We start from the raw sequence: 19,621 nt of genomic DNA, 5'->3' as shown, positions 1-19,621 counted from the left end.
AATATGTTTTGGTCGTTTACTACGTGGGTAACCCTGTCGTCATAATAACAGGTAAGATCTCGTTACGTACCAAGCACTGCACCAGCATGTTATTAATAACAATATCAGCTACTGTGTGTCCTCCACTTCCTGCGGGCCAGCTGGGTGCTAAGTGCCTTCCACACATGACCGGGCTCACTTCACACAGCCCTTACTACCCCTGTCGTGCGGGGGAGGACACTGAGACCACCAGATGCAGAGCGCTCAGGGACAGAGTGGGTCTGGACTCCAGGTGTCTCTGACCCCGAGCTGTGCTCTTAACTCTGGTTAAGCGCTTTCTGCTGGGGGCAACGGGTTTCACAGTTTGCTGCCCTCTGGGCCGTCCTGAGCATCAGGCTGTTGTGGACCCACAGCACCCCTTTCATGCCCATTCTCATGCGGAGCCAGCCCCTCGGCCTCTGCTCTTTCCGATCCAGCTGCCAGGCCTCTACTTCTGCCTGCCCCTGGCCTCCACAAGTCCCGTTTGGGTGGGCCTGCGCTGGGCAGGGGACGCTCATCTGGCCTCTGTCCCCAGGTGGGAGACCTGGTCTGGGTGACCCGATGCACTCGCTGCTGCAGCTGTGACAGACCAGGGCATTTCCACTGCAGGCCAGCTCGGTGCCCCGTTGGGGAGGCCTGTGGGCTACGGGGTGGCTGGGGGCTGCCAGAGCCCCCTAGGCATCTGCGTGGCCACTGGAGACCCTCATTACTTCACCTTCGATGGGGCTATGGCCCACTTCCAAGGCACCTGCGCCTGCCACCTGGCCCATCCCTGGGGGCCAGACCCCACCCCTGGGGGCTTCTCCTTCAGTGTGGAGGCTTCCAACAGGAGCTTCCGCTGCCAGTACATGTCCCTTTTGTACCGCAGGGAGGTGGAGCCCAGCCGCCCGGAACTGAAGACCCGTGTGACCCTGGAACGAAGGCAGCGAGTTCAGGTAAGAGGACAGAAGGGTAATCCCAACTCTCAGCCCCATCCAGGCCAGTCCATCATCCTACCTTCATCCATTTAAGACCTTGCTGCATCCATCCATCCATCAGTCCCACACAACCACCCTTCGATTCAATTATCCATCCATCCCTCCATCCCTCCATATGGTCATTCTGCAATCCATCCATCCGCCTTTCCATCCACTTATTGATCCATCCATCCCTCTACCCCTCCATCCTTTCACTCCTCAATTGATCTACCCCTCCATCAATCTGTCCCTTCATTGAAATTCCCCTGCATCAAACTGTCTCCAGCGATATAGTACACTATCGATCCATCCATCCCTCCATCCTTCCATTCGCTTCCATCCATCCATCCATCCATCCTTCCATCCACCCACCCACCCATCTTTATATCCATCCATCCATCTATCCATGCATCCATCATTCATCCATTCAACAAAACTTTACTGAGCATTGACTTTGTGGCAGGCCCTGTTCTACACTCTGGGGACACAACAGAGAACAAAACAGACAGGTCCCTTCCCTCCTGGAGCTCACATTATAATAGTGGGAGACAGACAGCAAAAAATAAATATATATCGGATGGTAATAAGTCCTAGAAAAATAAAACAAGAAAGGAAGATTGGGAGTGCATGTGTGTATGGGGTGGGGGTTATAATTTTAGATGGGGTGAGGTTCCCCTGGTTTCATGTAGGGGCCAGACTGTTGGGGTCACGGGGGGGAGCAAGTAGACTAGAGAGGAGGCTGATGTGAGAGATAGTCCAGGAGGACAGTGAGAGTGGATGGAATCAGGGAGAGGATCGTAGGGGTGGGGAGAAGCGGAGGGATTCTGAAATATTTGGAAAGGGTGAGATGTGGGGTGAGAGGGAGGGCAGCTTCCAGGATGACCTGGCTTTGGGCCTCCGCATCCTGAGGGATGGAGCTGCCTGAGATGGAGAAGTTGGGGGACCGGGTCTGGAGTGAGACGGGAGCTCAGATTTGGACGTGTGGAGTTGGACATGCCGCTTAGCGCTCCCTCCCTGCCTCCCTTCATACCTGTTGTAGGCGTCACGAAGGGGTGTGTGGATGGCACTGGGCAGACCCTGAGCTGCCCCGCCCCACGTGGACAGCTGGGTGATGAGCCTCACGGTGCCGCTTGTGGCGGGAGCAGGGCCTCGTGCTACTGCAGGTAGGCACCCAGCTCCAGGTGCGCTCAACAGCTGCAACACGCTGTTCGTGTGCGTGGGCCCCAGTTCCCAGGCCGCCTCTGCGGCCTCTGCGGCAACTTCAGCGGCGAACCCAGCGATGACAAGGTCCTCCCCAGTGGGGCGCCCACCCGCAGTGATGCCGACGTTGGCAATGCCTGGCAGACCCTGGACAGCCGGCCTGGGTGAGCGGGCACAGGGCCAGGGAGGCCGGGTTGGGGGAAATGCTGGGCTGGGGGCCAACAGGGGGCAAGAGGGCAGTGCCTTGAGGACAGACAGGCTGAAGCAGAGGCCACTGATGCTCCTTAGCTCCTGGAACTACTACTGTACCCATTTACAGACGGGGACACTGAGGCACAGAAGGAGGGGTATTTGCCCAAGGTCCCCCAGTAGGAATGGGGATCGGAACCCAGGCAGCCTGGCTCCAGAGGCCTCGACCTTATGTACTCCACTCCCTCACCTCCCAAAGAGGAGGCAGGAAACACTGCCCTCACCAAGACTCTAGTCCTGAGACGTCCCAGGCAGCAGCACTAACCTCACGTGCTATTTCAATGGAAATGGAAATTAATTTACTTAAACCTCTGGTTCCTCACTCACACGAGCTGCATTTGAAGTGCTCAGAAGCCACAGGTGGCTACTGTACTGGATGGCACAGATTTAGAGATTTGTCCAAGTTGCAGAACTGGGATGTAAAGTCAACAAAGCTGATTCCAGAATCCAGGCTCTAACGACCACTCTGCGCCGAGCGACAATGTGAAAACCATTTGTTAGTACAGTTTGGGGTTTTTAAAAGTTTATAAAACGGTGCCAGGAGCTGAAAAGGAGGGGCTGGCAGGGTTGGGCAGGCAGCACAGGAGGCTTGGAGGTGGCTATGCTGAGTCCTCTCGTCCTGCAGCTGCCGGCGGGACACTGGGGGCACCAAGCGCTGCCAGGACCGGCCCCACGTGGAGCAGCTCTATGGAGTTCTGGTGAACTGCTCCGGGCCCTTTGCCGAGTGCCACTGGCACGAGGACCCCGCATCCTACACAGAGGCCTGTGTCTTCGACCTCTGCCAGTGTGGCCTGGGCAACCACATGCTGTGCGTGCACTGGAAGCCTACGTGGAGCTCTGCACCCTGCGCGGCGTCTGCCTGCTGGAGTGGTGTGCCAGCCTGGGATGCAGTAGGTGCCCCTTCACCTTCCACCAGGGACCTCACCCCTTGGCGGGCTAGGATGCCTCCTTTCCTGGCTGATTGGAACCCCTCATCCCCAGGGAGACCCCAAGCCCTGCTCCCCGGCATGGTGATCCCAACCTCAGACCAGAACCAGGGGTCCTCACAGCCCCTTTATACCTCCCTGCTTGATCCTGAGTTGTCCTCATTGTTCATCACATGCCACAATTTTTAAGTGGCCCGTGGATGTGATATTAATAAACCATGTGGAGGGAAAGAATTCACCAGGAGCACTGGTGGTTTGGGAAGCGTCCTGTGGTCTATCCCTGCCGCTTCCTGCCCTGCGACCATCTAGGTTTTCCTCCCTTCAACTGAGGGATTTGGGATTTCAGGTGGTGGCCTCCAGTCCATCTGTCCCCTCCCCCAGGTGTGTGTGACATGTCCAGCCAACATTTACTACGACTTCCGGGGGCCACCCTGCCCTGCCGCCTGTGCCAGCCTGAACTCCTCGGCGCTGTGCCCCTGCCAGTGCATGGCGGGCTGCTTCTGCCATGAGGGCTTCGCCCTGGAGGCGGGCATCTGCGTGCCGCACACTCGCTGCGGCTGCCACCTGCAGGGCCGCTACATCCCGCTGGGCGCCAAGGTGCTGCCCACGGCCACCTGTGATCGGAAGTGCGTGTGCTGTGGTCCCCGACAGCCACTTGAGTGCCCCTCTCACGCCTGTGGGCTGCATGAGCTGTGCCGCCAGCGCGGGGGTGTTTGCGGTGGCCACCCCGTGTGCCACGGGACACTGTGGCTCTGCGGAGGGCCCCACTTTCGTGCCTTCTATGGGACCCACTGTTGGTTCCAAGGGCCTGGCCGGGAGGCTTTGGCCAGAACCTGCTGGCCTCACCGCACCCCATATGCCGTCTGGGTAGAGGTCAGGTGTCAGGAGCCCTGGGTTGCCACGTGAGCCCAGGAGGTGGACGTGGATGTGGCGGGATGGTGGCTGTCACTGCTGGCAGGACAGTTTGGGGTGGTCCAGGTAGGCATCGCCCAACTCCAGTCCTGGGCTCAGAGAACCGTGGTCACTTAAAGAACAGGAATAACGCCAGGCTGACGAAATGGTAGCCCGGGGGCGTTCCCAATGGAGGGGATGATCCTGGGGCTCTGTCGCCCTTACACCTGGGCACAGGGTCCCTGCCCCCTCCCTGCACCTCAGGGGGCCTGCTCTGGCCCCCTCTGACTGCCTCCCTCCCCAAGGACCTCTAGGAAGTGCCCCCCGGAGCCTGCGCTCCCTCCCAACCCCCTTCCAGCCCGTGCTCTAGGAGCCAAATTCCTTACATAAAAGGCCCTGAGCCCAGCCCAGGGCCCTCAGTGGCCTTCTCCTAGGTCCAACCTCCTGAGAATGGACCATGCGGCGATGAGCACACGCCAAGGCCCCCTTGCTGGAGGTGGGCCGAGGCGCGCAGGCTGGGTTGCACGAGTGTGCAAGACCTCTCACAGTGTGGGCCAAAGCCAGGGCTGGGAGGACAGGAGATGGACCTGGGGCGGCCTCTCCTGGGGCCCCACATCCTGTCCAGAAAGTCCGAGGGAGTCAGAAATTCTAAGTTCACATCTGGCCTCAGGGCATTAGGAAGGTCTACGTGTCAAGTAGGAGGCTAGAACATACTTCATTTAACAGTTTGGCAGCGTGAAGATCTGAGATGTGGGCCTCCATTTACACTCTTCTTCTGGGCCCCACAGTGGGGGACAGATGGACGTTGCGCCCACCAGGTGTTCGTCGATGCTCTAGCAGGCAATGTGGTGCAGCGGTGAGGCATGCGGTGCTGGGCCAGGAGGCCTGGCTTCAATTCCCTCTGTGCCATTTGTGAGCTCTTGACCTTGGCCTAGTGGCTTGACAGCTCTGTGCCTTGGTTTCCCCATCTGTAAAATAGGGGAGGATGGTACCACTATTCTCTGCTCACACAGAACACTTCTGTGACCAGATGTGTGGGTTTTCCACAACAACAATTCTCCGGTTCTCTGTGGACACGAGCTGGGGTTATCTGGTGCCCCCCACCCCCTGAGGTTAGCATCAGACCCCACAGGTTAGGGTCTCAGTCCCGCAAGGCTTCAGATGTCAATCACAAGTAGTGGGTTCCCATCACCCACACTTCTGTCTGATTTGGCTACAAATTGGGGGTTCCCACTCCCCCCTCCTCGGGTTTGCTAATTTGCTATAATGGCTCACAGAACTCAGGGAAACACTTAAATTTACTGATTTATTGTCAAGTCTGTTACAAAGGCTACAGACGGAGAGCCAGATGGAGAGGTACATAGGGCGAAGTCCAGAAGGGTCCGAACACAGACTTCTGTCGCCGTGGAGTGGGGTGTGTCACCCTCCTGGCATGTGGGTGTGTTCACCAATCCGGAAGCTCCCCGAACTCTGCAGTTCAGGGATTTTCGTGGAGGCTTCATCGTGTAGGCACAATCGATCCTCAGCTCAATTCCTGGCCCCTCTCCCCTCCCCAGAGGATGGGAGTGGGGCTGAAGGTTCCAGGCTTCTAATCGTAACATGAGCTTCTAATCACGCTTGGTCTTCTGGTGACCAGGCCCCATGCAAGAGCCCCCAGGCGTCACCTCATTAAAACAAGAGATGCTCCTGTCACCCAGGAAATTCTGAGGGATTTAGGAGCCCTGTGTCAGGAACCCGAGTCAAAGACAAAATATCTGTTTCTAATATGTCACAGGTGCCTCTCTGTATGTGAGGACTAAGGTGTAAATTGCCCAGGATAGGCATGTAGTAAGGGCATAAAATAGATAAAGGAAACATAACTATGAAGTCAAACAAGTTTTCTAGTGCCCCCCCCGCCCAGGGCAGGCCAAGTAAAGATGGACTCTTTAAAAATCCCAAGTCTAGTCACATGGGTCCTGTCTCAAAGCCCTCCCACGGCTCCATCCATCTTACTCAGAGTAAAACTGTGGCCTACGTGGCCCCACAAAATGAGCCTCTGTTACCTGTCTGCCCTCCTCTCCTTCCCCCTCTCCCTCTGCTCCAACCACATCAACCACCCTGCTGCTCCTCTGCACCCTAGCCAGGCTCCCACCTCAGGGCCTTTGCACTGGCTGTTCCTGCTGCCTGACACTCTTCCTTGAGATGCTCACACAGCTGATGCACTCTCATGCTTCAAGTCTCAGCTCAAATGTCACCTCCTCTGAGAAGCCCTCCCTCAGCACCCCCATGAAAGGAGCTACCCCCTCCAGTCTCCATTATCATCCCCCATTTTCTTTCCTTCAAAGTATTTGTCAGTCTCTTGATTCATCTTTTCTATGAATCACCTCTTTATTTCCTATCTGTCTACCCCTTGACAGAACAGGAGTTCCCCTGGGCAGAGACTTTGTTTATTTTGTTGCAAAATAGACACAAGTCCCTGGGAGAAAGACAATAACCCAATACAGAAGTACACTTCTAGTATGTTGGAAGGTAGCACAGTTCCTTCTGGAGAAAAATAAAACAGGGAAGGAGGCAAGAGAGGCAGTGGGGTATTGCTCCTGAAGACGGGGGGCAGGGACCAGGAGGAGATGAGAGAGGGGTCAGGCAGACATGAGGGAGGAAGGGCCGGGCAGAGGGAGCAGCCGTGGGAAAGTCCAGAGGTGGGCGTGGCGGGCAGCTGGAACAGAGTGAGTGAGGGGCGGGGGAGAGGAGGTGAGGACAGGGAGGTGATGGAGGCCAGTTTTGTGGGACTGCACGGGACATGATGAGGAGCTTGGGTTTATCTGAGGGTACTAGGGAGCCATGGAAGGGTTCTCAGCAGGGAGGGCAGGATCTGATCTGAGATTTTAAAGGACTCATTGGATGCAATGTGGAGAATGGATCACAGGGCCAGAGGCAGGGCCCGGAGGGGCTGTGTCTGGGGGTGTGCCTGACACAACCCCGTGTCTGTTCCAGGTGAACGGGTCCCAGGCCAGCCTGCCCCTGCCCCTGGCTGGGGGCATGCTCCGGGCCTTCTCCATGTCCTTGGCTGTCACGGTCCAGGCAGCCTCTGGCCTCTCCGTGGCCTTTCACTAGTCCCGTGCCCTCTGAGTGCCAGTGCCTGAGACCTACCCCAGCACCTCTGTGGCCTGGGTGGAGACTTTCATGTGGATGCTCAGATGACTTCGGTGGCTCCGACAGCTCGTGGATCTCTGATGCCCACGGCTCAGCCACGGGCCGAGCCCCTCGGTGCCCACCAGACACGGCAGCCCTAGACCAGCTCTCCTGCGAACTGCCGGGTGCCCGTGACGGGCCCTATGGAGCCTGCAGTGAGGACACAGAGCCTCGGGTCCACGTGGAGAACTATGTCCACGACCTCTGTGCCCCAGGGGGCTCACGGGAGACTTTGTGTGTCATGCTGGGGAGCCATGCCCAGGAATGCCAGCGACGTCACCTCTCAGTGCAGCCCTGGAGACACCTTGTGGCCTGCCGTGAGTGGGCGTTGCCAGGGGAGGGTCTTTCTCAGCCTGGTCTCACCAGCTGGCCCAACACCACCTCCAGGGTGTCCTCCTAGGTCAATGCCACCCATGTTGAGTCATCCCCACGGCCCAATGTGACCCAGGATTATTCTCTCTCCACAAACTGCACAGTATTGTCCAGGGCACCGTTCAAGTTCACTTCCATCCTGTGAAGCCGCCCTGGTAACACGCACCCCTGCTCTCCCATCCGTCGCCGGGGAAGTCACACTTTTTGGCCAGAACTAGTCATGGACCTGCTCTCTGCAAGGGGGCGTTCGGGTGTTCGGCGGCTGTGATGACCCTGCCATAGGCATCGGCTCATTCATCGCCATAACAACCTGCTGAGAGAAGTGTATTATCACTTCTGTTTTGCAGATGAGGAAACTGAGGCACAGGGAGTTTACGTAACTTGTGCGAGGCCCTTCAGCGTCAGCAGGGCGCGTGTTGCTGTGAGTCCGCGGCCTTTAGGAGGAGGTACAAGCCTTGGCTGAGCACTGGCCCTGTGTGCGCTGACCCGCCCGCTCCTCTGACCCCCTCTGCTGCCCTTCACCTCTTCTCACGCCTCCGGGTCCTGAGCTGTGTGTACCCCCACACCCTCCTGGCAGTTTCCTGCTGCTCCTCAGGGCTCAGAAACCCCAGCGCCAGTGGGCCAGGCAGGCAGATGGCTGACGTGGGCGGGGAGGCCGGCGAATGTGGGGGTGTCCTGCCACCACAGTTCACACCGCTCTCCCGATGAGTCTTGCCGAGTGGGAGTGTGGGCTCAAGGGGCCCAGTCACCTGGTTTCAACTCCCAACTCTGTCACTCGGTCATTGTGTGACCTTGGGCAAGTCGTTAACCTCTCTGGGCCTCAGTTTCTTTATCTGTAAGAGATAGGGGGTGATGAAGGTCGCTGTCTCACGGGCTTGTTGTGAGGTATAAACAAAAATGATAAGCAAGCTCCTGGTAACGGCTCAGTTATAAGCAGTTCTTTTCATGGAAGGGGAGATAATGATCTTGCACAGTTTCTGGTTAACTCAGCTTTTTCTCTGAATTCAGGAAGAAAATATTAAGACTTATAAGAGATAATATCTAGAAGAAGCATAGAGCAGGGCCTGACATATAGTGAGTGCTCAGGTAATGTTATCTCAGACCATCTTCATCACCGTTGTCATCTCCATCATCACCATCGCCATGATCACCACCATCATCATCACTACCATCACCACCATCACTACCATCATCATCACCATCATCGTCATCATCACCATTACCATCACCATGATCACCACTGTCATCATCATTACCATCATCAGCATTATTGCCATTATCACCATCACCATCATCATCGCCATCACCATCATCCCTATCACCACCATCATCATCACCATCACCATCGTCATCACGATCACCATCATCATCACCATGACCAGTATCATCACCACCATCATCACCATCACCATCATCATCACCATCACCATCACCACCATCACCATCATCACCATCACCATCATCATCACCATCACCATCATCATCACCACCATCATCACCATCACCATCATCACCACCATCACCGTCACTGCCATCATCACTGTCACTGTCATCATCGCCATCAGCATCACCATCATCATCACCACCACCATCATCATCACCACTATCACCACCATCACCATAATCACCATCACTGCCATTATCATCACCAGCGTCATCACCATCATATTACCTCCTGATGATGCCTCCACCTTCCCCGCTTTGCCCTTATGACCTGCCCTTTGCCCCCTCAGCCCTCCCTCTGCTCCCTTGGTCTTCTTCTGGTTGGAAATGTTCCAGAAAAGTAAATCTTGGCTAATTATTAACCCCCATCTGTCTTCCTCCAGAGCTGGCCTGCCTTCCCCACAGCCACTACGAGCTCTGTGGCCCCTCGTGTCCCAGCCCCTGTGCCGAGCCCGCCCTGCCCAATGCTGTGCCAGGAGGGCTGCCAGTGCAACCAGGGCCTCGTGTTCATGGGTGCTGACTGCATGCCCCCCGCCCAGTGTGGCTGCTCTGTGGGGGCAGGTGCCACCCGGCTGGGGAGGCCTTCTGAGCTGGAGGGCACTGTGAGCAGTTCTGCTGCTGACGGGCTTCCACCCATGCCATGCGCTGCTCCCCCTCCTCCTGCGGGCCTGGGCAGAGGTGCGGGACCCTGAGGGGCGGCTTCGGGTGCCACCCACTCTCCTCTGGCACCTGCTAGGCATCCGGGCACTCGCACGTCACCATCTTCGATGGGAGGACCGTTGAGTTTGCAGGCGCCTGTGGCTCTGTCTTCACTGAGTCCTGTGGCTCCTCTGGCTCATTGCCCCTTTTCAGGGTGGAACTTGGGAAGAACAGGTCCATCTCAAAGATGTCTGTCCAAGTGAATGGGACCCAGATTTGCTCACAGAGAGAGAGCCTTGACCTGGTTGGGGTAAACAGTCATTGGCCTCTAGAGATGCTTGAACTAATTGAAGCTAAAAGAAATGCTTTAGCTCAAACTAAGTAAAAATCATGTGACATATCCCAGTGAAAGGGCAGTGATTCTGGGTCCACAGAACTTCCCTGTATACCAGTTTGGTGGCTCTTGGTTGCAAATAAGCGGAAACCTCATTAAAACTAACTCAAAGAAGTCAAATTTTTGGATTACGTAACTGAAAATTCCAGAGGGAGATCAGGCATGGTTTGATCAGGGTTCAGACTTTGTTTCTCAGCTTTCTCTTGGTTTGTCGTCCTCTACAGTGTTAGCTTTGCCCTCAGGCTGGCTCTTCCTGTGGTGGCAAGATGACTGCAATTTCCAGGCCTCAAATGTGCATCCCCACTGTTCAAAGCAAAACTCAAATCTTTTCTTCCCTCAACGACTAAACAAATAACTGTGCTCCACTTTGGTTGGACCCCGCTGAACCAATCATTGTGGCCCAGGGAGTGTCTTAAGCCTATCTGCTCCTAGCCACCGGAGCTGTAGGTGGGAGAGACCCCCAGCCCTCACAGCGGCTCACTGCAGGGAGAAGGGTAGGGTAGGAGCCCAGCCCAGTGGGCTCACGTTCCCAGACCAGCATTTCTTGTTGCAACAATCTTCAAAGAACCTAACACCAAGGAAATCCTCCCCTCTGAGACCTGAGACCTTTGTCTGGGAGCCACAGGGGTGATGTGTTTTCCACGCCTGAGGGCCCCTGCTTATAAGAGTTCCATTGTTGGCTGCTGGAAAACACACAGCCGGCCCCTCCCACCCCACTCCCTTCCAGGAAGGGAGCTGACTTTCAGAATTAGTCACGCCATCAGCATCCCACTCAGCCACCCCATTGAATCCAAAGGGCAGCCCTGCCGGGCCAGTGCTATTCTTAACCCCATTGTACAGATGGGGCAGCTGAGTCCAGGGAGGGAGACGTGCTTGCCTGAGGTCACACATCGAGAAAGAGCTGGAGCTAGGATTTGACCCTGGGCTTTCTGGCTCCAAGTTCCTCCCCTTTCCACCTGTGGGCCTACTGTGTGCCCCCAAAGATGTGAGTGGGGACCTGATTCTTCTGTTAGGGGCTGGGATATAGTAACTCTCAAGAGTGGTTTTCATTCATTCACTCAACAAATATTTCCTGAGCACCTGCTGTGTGCCAGACACCCTGCTCACTGCTGGGGACACACGGAACAGCCAAGGTCCCTGCCTGCCAGAGCTGACACTCCAGAGGGGAGAGACGATAAACATAACCAATAACTGTGCCGTTATGCAGAGTGGTTTCCAGGTGAGAGATGTGGTTTTCAATCTCCCGGCCAAGGAAAGCCTCATCAAGAAGGAGATGTTCCAGCAAAGTCCCGAAGAAAGGAAGTGAGGAGGGACCCACGTGCACGTCTGCGGCCAGGTCAGCACCTGGTGTGCTGGAGGAATGGCAGGGAGGCCAGTGAGGCTGCAGTGAGTGAGCAGTGAGCGAGTGGTCGGGGGGAGGAGATGATGAGGTTGGAGAGGTGACGGGGACCAGTAGAGGAGTGACTTATGGGTTGTGGGTCATGGTGACTTGGCTTTCACCAGGAGCGAGGTGCAGCCAGGGGAGGCTCTGAGCCAGGAGGGCCTGACCTGACTCGGGTTCACAGGCTCCTTCTGGCTGCGAGTGGAGCAGATCGCAGGGGTCGGGGACGGGAGCAGGGAGACCGGGAGGAGGCTGCTGAGATGGTCCAGGAGGCGGAGGATGGAGGCTGGACCAGGTGGGGCAGTGGCTAGGGGGAGAAGTGGTTGGTTCTAGAAATGTTCTCTGGGGTCTAACTCCCTTTTCTGACTGCTGTCTGCTCTTGGGACCCTCAAGTTACGTGGGGCCCTGTTTCCTTTTGTCACCCCCACACACCACACACACACACAGGGGTGGCACCAGACCACCTGGCTTGGAATCCCGACTTTGACCCTTAATGAACTGTGTGGCCTGCGGCTAAGTGACTGAGCCCCCGTGCCCGAGTTCCCTGCCCTGGGAGAACAGTGCCCCCCCCAGCAGGCGCTGAGGAAAATAGAGACAGTCACCGGAGGTGAGTGACTCTGGGACGTGCGGGGTGCAGCATCTCCTTCTTGGAGGCCGAGGCGCAGGGGGACGGGGCTGGGGGTGCTGAGATGTCAGGGCCCGGCTGCCACCTGGCTGCTGGGTCAGCGCCTTGCGTGGCCGTGGGTGGCGGCCAAGCTCAGAAAACTGCAGACTCAGCCCCCTGCCTCTGCGCCAGGCAGCAGCCCGCCAGCCCTGCGCAGCTCAGAGCCTCAGGCCCCGGCCGGCCTGGGCAGCTGGGAGGGGAAGGCACTGAGGCCAGGGAAGGGCAGAGCTGGGGACCGAGGTTAGGGACTAGTACGCATCCAAGAGAAGGAAGACACTGTGGGATGGCAAAAAAAGAATGCAGGCTTTTATCTAAAAGGGGAAAAAATATATATATAATATTTTATATGAATGTATAGTATATACACAAATACGTAATTTCCTAAGTCCAGTTAAATTCTATTTATTTAGCTTTTAGTTTACTCAATTCTGATTTTTTTTCTCCATTCCTTTGCTGTTGTTTTTTATCTTTAAACTTTAATTTTAAAATTAACTTTAATTTTTAAATTTATTGATTTTCCCCAGCATTTATTTTGAATTTTTTTTTAAAACTTGCATAAACGGTACAATGAACCCAAATACCCTTCACGGAGATTCACCAATTCTTAATATTCTGCCTCATTTGTGCTCTCTCTCTCCATCTGTACCTATCTGTATTATTTTGTCCTGAGTTTCCTGCGTCCCAGCGATCTTCCCCTGCCCCCTGCCCCCCAACACGTCCCTGGGATGCGTCTGCCCGGGGTCTGCGCTGTAATGTGGCCTCAGCGGCGGACGGCGGGTCTGCGACGGGAGATGACGAGAGCAGGCGGGGGGCCCCGAGCACCTGTGGGTCTCCCTCTCTCTCATTCCCTCCCACGAAGCCTCAGCCAGGGGCAGAGGGGGCCTAGGTCACCCCCGGGAGATGGACCTGCCCCTCCAACAGCTGCCGCCGCGGGGGAGTGTGGGCCCAGGTAGGCCGGGTCTTCCCCGAGACGCTGGAAGTGCAGCTTGTGATGCTGAAATATCCCTGTTTAAATGTTGGCAGCTGTGAATATTTGCAACACTTTGTGAATCAAAGGCAACATGCACAATAGTTGGGTTTGGCCTAGGGCCACCAGTTTGAGATCCTTGTCTTAGCGACTGAGGAGGCTGGGAGGCAGCTGCAGGGTGCCCCCCTGAGCCCCCAGCCCCCATCCCAGATAGGTAGCCTGGCTTCTCCCGCTTCCCGGTAGCTCCTGCTCACACCCAGGACCCCCAGCCACCAGCCCGAGCCCCCGCCCCGGGGGATGAGGAAACTGGGCAGCGAATGTCCTCCATGCCCACCTGCTCTGCCCTCACCCCCCCTCGGCTCCTGTAAGGCCTCTGTCACTGGGTGGGGGGGTCGGGGGTGTGGAGGATAAGAACACCTTTCTCTTATCTAACAGATACTTCATGAGCACCCACTACATGCCAGGCGTTTTTAATAATTCAGGTGGAAATCCTTGGGAGGAGCCAACGTGCTAGCAGGGGAGGCAGAAAATGGAAAAAAGCAAAGAGGAGTTTCCTAGAATAAGCTTTGAAGATAGATAAATCGTAAGGGAACAGAAAGGGTGTGTGTGTGTGTGTATATGTGTGTGAGATCTTCACTGGGTGGTCAGGGGAGGCCACGTGAGATGGTGGAGTCTGAGCCAGGACTTGAAGAAGATAAGGGAGTGAGCTGTGCTGACATGTGGGAAAAGAATCCCAGACAGAGGGAACAGATGGTGCAAAGGCCCTGAGGCAGAAATGTGCCTGGAGCGCCCTAGGAATAGAAGGAGGCTGAGGTCACCAGAGCAGAGTGACAATGCGGGGGTGGGGGGGAGACCTGAACCTCCCCCCAGGTTGCCTAATCCCTAAGATAGGAGACTCAAACTGGTGGCCCCGGGGCCTGCTCTGACCATTGGGCACATTTCATTTGGTCCACAAAGTGTTAAGGAAATCAGAAGTCAGTTACCAACATTTAAAAATCGGGAGACTTCATCCTAAAAACCAACATTTCCAGCTTCTCTTGGTGGGTGATGACATCAGAGCAGCACAGAGGGCAGCTCTCAAGGGGCCTGTGGAACCCAGGCCGCCCTGTGTGGCACTTCGTGTGGCTCCTGGAAGCCAGACGGACAGCGACACGCCCAGAGCCACACCACCCCAAAGTGGAGGGACAGAGCCGCTTGCCAGCTCTCGCTCTTCTCCCACAGGTGCTGAACTCCGAGGCCACGAGGAACAGTCCACAGAGCCCCAGGAGGCCGCATTTGTCGGCCCACGGGTATCTCTGTCCCCGTCTTGCCCAGGCAGTGGGAGCTTAGAGCATCACTGGGACCACACGTCCCCAGCCCACCGGCGCGGCCTCTCAGCCTCTACCCGGGAAGGCGGGGCCCCGGCCCAACCAGAACCCCTCTCCTGAGCCGGAGTGCCTCTGGCTTCCACGCCCCAGGCTGGCCCACCTACGGCCTCACAGCTTGCCGGGAGCCTGCAGAAACCCTCACAGCCTTAGAAGAAGAACAACAAAATCACTGACCCCTGAGTATCAGAAGCAAAGGGCAAAACCAAAATTAATAAAGCTTTGAATGAGCGACAACCTGGGGCCTTGATTTCGTACTTTAATTCGGCATTCCTGAAAACTTCATGATGTTCAGAAACTATCTGTAGATTTGGGTTTTCTCATTTTGCAAGAATTCCCAGGATACTAAGAAATCACAGCTTCAACAGGTTCTTCAGGACCAAATGATCTCAAGAGCTAAATGAAGGGGAAATATTTCAAATGACTTTATTATCTATATAATGTAATGACGTATATAAGCATATATTAATATATAAAAGAATATATATTATATATGGGCACACTTTAAATGGCCGAAGTCAAATCAGCCTGGAAGACTCACCCCCAAAGAGATGCAACCCCCAATAAGAGACGAGCGGCTGCACGCAGACCCGCCCCAGGGTCCGGGCTCACACCTTCACCATCCACTTGGGTCTTGGGTCCTGCCTCTCCAGCCATAAGCCCCTGCCCCAGCCCAGCACAGCCGGGGGTGTGACACACTCTGGTCCAGCCCTGGGAGGAAGTTATTGTTGGCCGGGGTTGGGTATAAGCCAAAGGCGAGACCACGGTGATTCAAGATTCGGAAAATGAAGTTGGCCAAAGTCTCTAACTGGTGGTCCCCCAGGCTGAAAGCAGCCCCTAGGTGTGTTTTGTTCAACCTGCATAATTTTTTTTTTTTAATTCTGAGTCAACTTGTATTATTGGGAATTCGGCATAAAGATTCCGGTTTCCAACATCTACTGAAAATATAGCAATTGGCTGGAACTGCGTAGAAGCTATCCTTTAATTCCTTTAAACTTTTTTTCAAAGTAGTGCATTTTCAGGATATAAAACTCAGAAGGCACAAGAGGGTGTATGATAGTGAGTGAGTCTCCCACCCCTTCCCTAGCCTCTCCGGCCCCCTCGCCAGGAGCAGCCGGGGATGCCAATCTCCAAAAAGATTTCATTCATATACAAGAATATGCGTATGCATTATTTCCCTCTCGCAAGTGGTAGCATACTTCTCTACGTCCTGCTTTTTTCCCGTAGCAAGATGTCTAGGACATACTTCTGTATCCGTCCAGGTGAGCTCACTCCAGTCTCTTTGGTGGCTGCCCTGTAGACAGGACAGCAGTTCTCCTGTTTGCCCAGTTGCCACCGTGCCTTATAGTCTCACACCTGTGTGCTTCACTCGTCCACGATTCTTGCCCGGCCCCTTTGGCGTCTGAGTTTGCAGACTCCGGCACAGGTGAAGGATGGACCATCCCTCCTAGCCACCCTGCACCTCCCCTTTCTCACTCTCTGCTGCCTGCAGTTCCTGGACTTCCCAGCAGAGGGAGACACCACTCTGCTCCCAAGACCACCAAAGGGGTCTTCCCAGGGGGGTTGCAATCTTGAAACATCTGGACAAGAGACGCTATCTGCCCAGACACAAAGACTCTTTAGCTTGACTGGGATCCTTCCCCCCAGGTCTCCCCTTACTCTATCTCTCCTTGAAACTCCTGCTTTGACTGAGCCCCACCCTGAGTGCCCCCTCCACTCCTTATAGGGACTGTCCCCTCCTTAATGGGGTGGGGAGAGGCCTTGTTCTAGTCTAGGGCCTGGGATTGGGAAACTGCCCGAGGGCACCACATAAAGAAAGCACGTATCTGGGTTCCCATTCCACGCCCACGTCCCTCCTTGCCAAGAAGTGGGGGAGGGGGGCGGTCCTTTCTCCCTGCCCCCAGCAGACAGCACCCAGCAAAGCCTTGACCTCGAAACCCCTTCTCCCTGTCCTGCAGTCCATGCTCCCGCTAGGACCCTCTCCCTGGCCTGGCCCCTGTGGCCCTGCTCCCCACCCCCGCCACGGTGCTGGGGGTCGCCTGGAGTCCAGCTGGTGGCCAAGCAGAGCCACCCCTTTCCTGGCCCTGCCCCTCCCCATGACCCCAATCCTCCGCCAGCCACTCAAAGGCGCCTTGTTCTCCATCCAGCCCCCAGACAAAAGTCCCTCTGTCTAAAAAAGCAGAATTGGGGGGAGGGGTCCCCCCAACGGGTCCCATGTGGGGGCCTTCACAGACCCCAGCCGGAAGGAACACCATGAGGAGGAGGGGCAGGAGAAGGAGGAGGGAGGGCAAGGGAGCCTCACACAGCGCAGCGACCTCATCTGAGGTGGGAGGCAGCCCCCAGCCCAACGCCCACTTCGTAGACCCAGGCATCCGGCTCCCAGCACCCTTGGGAAGAGCCCGGGCTGGGAAGGTCTGCCTGGTGCTTGGGAACCAGGCCCCAGTCTCCCTAGGGCACAATGGGCACCATGGGCAAGGGGTCGTGGTCTAAGGCCCAACAGCCCCCACCCCCCACCCCTACCCCTGCGCACCCCCACCTTCACCTCATGCCCTTGGTCAGATCAGCATCTTCTGCTGACCTTCAAACTGTGTCAACAGCAACAAGCGGCCTGGAAGGGACTTTAGATCTCCCATAGTCACCACCAATCCCTCCTCCAAGCGCAACACACCATCTAAGTAAAAGAAATGAGGTCATTTCACCAATGCATCGCCTTCCCCCATCGCCCCGCCAGTCAGAAGCTCTGCTGTTGAAGACCCCAAAACTTCCTCCTTCCAGGGCCTTTTCTGAGGGCAGGAGATTGGAGAAAGCCCCGTCCCCCAATGTGAGGGGCAGCGTTCCAGTCCATCCTATTCTCCCTCTGCCTCACCTGAGGCTCTGTGACCTTGGAGACCCCGGGGAGGTCCCCACCACTAGTGGCTGGGCATGGGGGGAGCTGTCTCTTTAAGAGCAGGAATGGGGTGAGGGAGCCCCTGAGCTTTAGGGAGTCTGACTTGTTCTCTGCCTACCTGCCCAGGTTTGCTTAGGGCGTGGCTGCTGCGGATAAAGGCAGGACTCAGGCTAAGCAGCCCCCATCTCTTCCAGAACCTGGAACCTCCGCGCAGCCTGGGTAGCCACGCAGGTGAGTGGCTGGGGCCCCCTCCGTCCAGACCCCTCTTGGCTCTGCCCCCAGACTACCCCGCCCCTCCCTCCACTGCTCTCTGTAAAGACCCTAGAACCTTCCCCCTTCAAGGTCCTTTTCTGGGGAGCAGGAGATTAGAGACAGCCCCCTCCCCTAATGTGATCCTCCCCCATCATCCTCCTCTCCGGGGGCTGGGTGAGCCAGCTGGTATGAGGGTAAGGCCCACAAGTGGGATTGGGGTGTCTGGGAAGACTGGCGGATCTGGGTAGATCGAGGGGTTCTGAGTGGACCAGAAGCATCTGGATTGTAGGTATCTGGTGCACAGGAGTGAAGAGGGGATCACTGGTGGGTAGGGTATCCAGGTGGACCAGGGCTGGACTGGGAGTATCAGAGTGGTTGTGTGGGTGACTGGGTGGACTCGGGGTGTCAAGGGATTGGGGATACGTGGGTCCTGGAGACCTCTAGGAAAAGGGGATAGTGACTTCCTGGGGAAGCTATAAAATGGGGAGTTGGTAGGAGATTTCAGGGACACAGGGGAGTCATTCTGCACACGCCCGAAGGGTCTAGCCACCATCTTGGAGGAACAGAGCGGAGAGCAGAGGGCGGATGGCGGAAATAGGCCTCGCACCAGCGTTGGGACCTCCGGGGCCAGGCAGGAGCAGAGCGGGGTGGGCAGAGCCTTATCTGCAGGCAGCCTTCCTCTCCAAGTCTTCATGCCAACTGCAGTCAGCTCAAGAGTAGCCCAGGGGTCTCTCCCAACAGCAGCCTGAGTGGGGAAGGCGAGGGCAGACGCCCGGACACCAGCTCCCGGCAGCCGCACTGTGGAGAGCCAGGCCAGAAAGGCACAGGGGCCGGGGTGCACTGAGACCACCCGTCAGTCTCCCTGCGCTGGGGATGCTGGGGGACGCCCCGGGGGCTGGGGGCCATGGAGCCCTCACTGGCGGGGGTGGAGGGCTTGGAGGATCCCATGGAATGAGGCCTAAGAGCTGAGACTGAGTCCTGGGTGACAGCGCACGGCATTAAGCTGAGTTCGCAGGGGTTACAGGGTTGTGATGGGGTCATCATAGTGCCAGCTTCATCAAGCTGCAAAGATTGATGAGTGATTAAGCGCAAAGAGCTGAGAACAGTGCCTGCCAGGGGTCAACAGTCAACGAGCCCTAGCTCTTACGGCGAGGATTCGCATCCTCCCGGGTGACGCGAGGCCTCACCAGGCAGCTTTAAACAACGGGCAGTCCTTCTAGACACCTGCGCCTGGACCACCAGGCCCTCCTGCACACACCCACTACAGCTCTCCCCCTAAGTTTTTGGGGTCCTAAACGCCTTAGTAATGCTCCCCAAAGCTACGGGCCCTCTTCCTGAAGAAATGGATGCTCAGACTGAGATTATGAGCCCAGCACAGGGGATTAACAGGGAGGCTAAGAGGACTCTCAGGAGCTAGCGTGGGCACAGGGGATGGAGGAGTCTGTGAGAACGTGCAGGAAGCAGGAGACTTGGGGTGAGGGTTACGTGGAGGGTACAGAGGGAGAGAGAGATGGGGGCACTCTCTCCAGCTGGGGACAGGAGTCCCCTCGGGGACACAGCAGGGAATGTCAAACGGGCTTCTTACCCGGCTCAGGGAGGTGTTGTGTTTTGCTGTGGGTGAAATAGGGGGGTGGGGGAGTGAGCACATGGCAAGGTCAGCAGTGCCCAGCACAGGGTGGGGGGCGGGGACCAGAGGACGTGTTAGCTCTTGCTATCAAGATTCTGACAACATACGCTTGTGGCCATGGGGTAGGGCAGGGAGAGGGCGGGGCGCACAGAGCCCGGGGGCTGATGGCAGGCGCACACACGACTGGGGAGGATGGACTGATTCCAGACCAGGAAGGGAC

The sequence above is a fragment of the Diceros bicornis genome, chromosome 34 (assembly GCF_020826845.1).
Source record: "Diceros bicornis minor isolate mBicDic1 chromosome 34, mDicBic1.mat.cur, whole genome shotgun sequence".
Classification (NCBI taxonomy): domain Eukaryota; kingdom Metazoa; phylum Chordata; class Mammalia; order Perissodactyla; family Rhinocerotidae; genus Diceros; species Diceros bicornis.
This window is presented reverse-complemented; position numbering follows the sequence as displayed.